Below are 3,692 nucleotides of genomic sequence, written 5' to 3'. Positions count from 1 at the left end.
ATGTTTATGCTAAAATATAATGATTACAAGTCTAAAAAACTATACAAAAGGATCAAAGAGTTAATATTGGTAAAAGTTAGGGACCTTATAGTGTGTTTTTCAAAATAGGAGGACTAAACAGTGTGTTAGATAAAAACTAGGGGACTAATAAATTATTTACTCTATTAAAGATGAGGAGGGAGCAGGGACAAAACGTGTCCTTATATATTTTTAGTAGAAAATGCTTTATTTTTTTTGTATCAAATCTTATAGCTATGCTATTTCTATACTCTTCTCTATTAAAAAAAAAACAAAGAAAAATAAGAAGTTAAACTAGAATGTAATATTGTTTGTTGTGGGTTAGACGTGGTCCACAATGGAAACCACAATGAAAACCCCACTTGCAACCCGAAAATATACGCACTCCCAGCATTAACTAACCTAATCTATCATCCCTAACTCTATCATAACTCATAACTCTTATAAAAAAAATTATCTATCATAACTTAGCCTGCTACCATTTTCTCCTATTGAATTGTCTCCGTCTTGATCTCCTCCATGGCCGCCTCTCTCCATGGTGGCGAAATTGATTTCACCTCTTGTCCTCCTGGTTTGTATATTACTATCTCTATCTGAATCCTGCCTTTAATTTTTCACTTCCTCTTTCATTTCATTTAACATATAAAAAGGTTGTGCAACAGATTTGAGTTTTTTATTCTTTGACGGCATTGGAAAAACTGAAGCTTCAAAATGGTTGAAGCAATGGACTCTACTTGAGACGGATAATGCTTCTATTAGGTGGATGAGACACCTCAGTTTGTGAATTTGGAAACTTTAGATGGGTGTTACTTACTATTATTAACTTTTAGTTTTTTCTTTTTGGTGATTTTTGAAGTGGAGTAGAAACTTTAATCTATGAGTCTGATTTTTAATTTTTCAATTTTAGTTTATAGACGGCTGATAAAGAACGGAAGAACCAAATTATGATGTTGCTGAGCAAGAGGATGAGACGACTGAATACAGCTTTTCAGTGAATCTTAACAGCTGGGGCTTTAGATTTTGTTATTTGTACATTGATACTTGATCTATTTGAGTAAGTATTATTTTTTTCATTTTCAATATTGAGGATATTTTCAATATTGGGGATCTTTGTAATGATTTTTTATGTGTAAAGTGATTTAATAGAAATGTTATAATGTTTTACTGATTATTCAGATGATCTGTATAATTTTGTTTATATATTTTCCTTTTTGCTTCCAGTGCTCCATTTCAGATTTTTTTCTTATCTCTCTTTAAATACAAATACTTAATAATAATAATAATAATAATATTGGTTCACAAAAAAATAATATTATTATTAATATTGACCACTTTTTTTATTAAAGAAATTTCGGTAGATGAAGTGTCTTAATTTTTAGAGATGTTAAAAATAGATAAAATTTGTTATTAAGGATATACAATAGATTTTCATCTAGTTAAATATAGACATTTATATAATTTAATATCGTAAATTTGGAGATGCTTTTAACTAAAACGTCCACGTCTTTAAGACGTTCTGAAGCAAAAGAACGACGTAATAAAAATCACGTGTTGTCAACTTTGCGAGGCTTTTATTAAAATGTATTGAAAATTTTAAAAATAAAATATAAATTAATTGGAAAATATTATGACGTTTAAAATATAAGCGTCGATAGCATGACGACGTTTGTATGGGGAATGTCGTTGGATCTAATTTACCCACATAAGGTTTATGTGTCGTTAAATTTAACGACACGCGATTTAACGACGGTTGTGACGACGCTTTAAAAAGCGTAGGTAAACATTTAGAGACGCTGAAAAGCGTCGTTAAGCAATAAATTTTAGCGTCGTAATAGACCATTTTTTTTTGTAGTGATACTATTTTCACTACAATACAAGGCTAACATTTCCCTTTCATTTACCTTGTTGGTTTCAGCTTTGGCAAAAAACATAAACGCTATAAACTTGTAAAAGAGGTAGAGAATGAGGTCTTTGATCAAACTAAATGTCAGATTAGAAAGGTTGAAATTCTCACTAACTGTGATTCTTTTCCAATATGGCTCGGTATCCATCCCTTCAGGCTATCTATGCACTCGCTCAGTTTCTTGACATCCTATGCGAACCCGCAACCACTTTGAATTCACCCCTAATTTCTTACCTATCAACCGAAACCCAATCACACAGTTGCCAATTGCAAAAACATCCTTCATGGTCGTGAAGCACCCTACAGCCAGTGATTGGTATACCAGGATTCTTTTATTGGATAAAGTGGCCCAACCCAAATCTTTTAATTTAGCTTCAAAAGACTTTAGCAACCAATTTCTTCCTAAATATGCAACGTCAAAGTAATTAAACATTATGCAAGAGGTAGTAAATGTTGGTCCTTGTAAGGTTGCAAATATAGTTCCAAGAGGGGTTAGGATTAGTGACTAGGACAGCTTCGTTGCTTAAGTCAGGAAATAGCACTTAGAGTCTATTCCTGAACCTTCTCGTTGGTAGCGCACAACTCAGCTTGACCTCTTTTACTTGGTCAGTTTTAGTTTGTTTTAAGCAAACAATGTAAATAAGGAGTTAAGGTTTAGAAATACTTCACTCAGCAGATTTATCCAGGTTCGGCTTCTTCTAAGCCTACGTCCTGTCCCCGGAACACTTTCGAGATTTCAAATCCTCTACTGAGCTCTTTAAAGGTAGAGCCTCAAACCTTTTACAATATCAGCAATTGGGTATGACAAGAGTACCTTCCTCTATACTTCTACTCAATCCTAATCTCTCCGCTGAGTACTTAAAACCGAGTACTCAGCCTCTCATTTCTACTTCTAGAAATGATAAAGATTTTTGTCCTAAACAACAATTGCTAGAACACCTTAGATGATTGAAAAACAACCACTCTAGACTTTTACACAGATATGAAAATGTAGTGTAAGAATTTTGCTTTGCTTCTTGCTTGCAGAACTTGTAGAGATTTGGACAGCGTAATGGCTTGATCAAGTTCTGTGTTTAGTGAAGCTTGTGATGGCACTATTTATAGAGACGTCTGGCCATTCGGTCATTTCGAATTTCGAAATAACCGTTGGAGGGAAACGGCTATGTGCCGTTGTCATCCTGACTTGCACAGAGCTCTTGGCCAATCACAATCGTGTATCTTCTGTCCTCGGTCAGCACAGCAGATGGTCTCTCCTTTTATGGTAAAGTCAACTGGACAGCATACTGTGTCGTCTGAACTTTGCTAAAAGAAGAAACACTTTGTCTGGAAGTTTTCCTCTGCCGGTCTGCTGTCTTGTACGCTTTGTCGAGACTACTCAGCAGCTTCATTGTGAAGTTGTTCCTGAAGGTCTTCTAGATCCTTCCGTTTGCTGAGTTGCGTTTTTGTCCAAAACGACAACGTCTTGACATACGCGGGCCGAGTGTACTGAGTTGTTTGACTTGGGCCTTGGCTTCCGTATTGGGCTTGGGCCTTCCAATCCTTATGACTTATAACATTTATACTCAACATTGAACAAACACATTAGTAGAATAAATCAACGCATTTAAACTTAGTGTGTTTAGAATATGTATTCTAATTTATACTTAAACAATTTTGTCAAATCAAAATTATGTGGAAAGGTGTTTCAACAGTAAAGACGTAATAAAATGTGCGGGTTGGCTCGTACTTATTTGTGGAGCCTTTCCATGGGTTTCTCTCATGGCGGCCATGG

General features: G+C 34.8%; 1 long non-coding RNA gene across 1 annotated transcript; it reads left to right on the top strand.

Moving 5' to 3' along the window:
- Positions 1 to 439: 439 nt before the first annotated feature.
- Positions 440 to 1,189, top strand: LOC136207096 (uncharacterized). Its single transcript, XR_010676572.1, has 3 exons — positions 440 to 589; positions 681 to 777; positions 926 to 1,189. It is a non-coding gene; the product is annotated as an uncharacterized lncRNA (long non-coding RNA).
- The last annotated feature ends 2,503 nt before the right edge of the window (positions 1,190 to 3,692 follow it).

This window comes from Euphorbia lathyris, chromosome 9 (genome assembly GCF_963576675.1).
Source record: "Euphorbia lathyris chromosome 9, ddEupLath1.1, whole genome shotgun sequence".
Classification (NCBI taxonomy): domain Eukaryota; kingdom Viridiplantae; phylum Streptophyta; class Magnoliopsida; order Malpighiales; family Euphorbiaceae; genus Euphorbia; species Euphorbia lathyris.
This window is presented reverse-complemented; position numbering and strand designations above follow the sequence as displayed.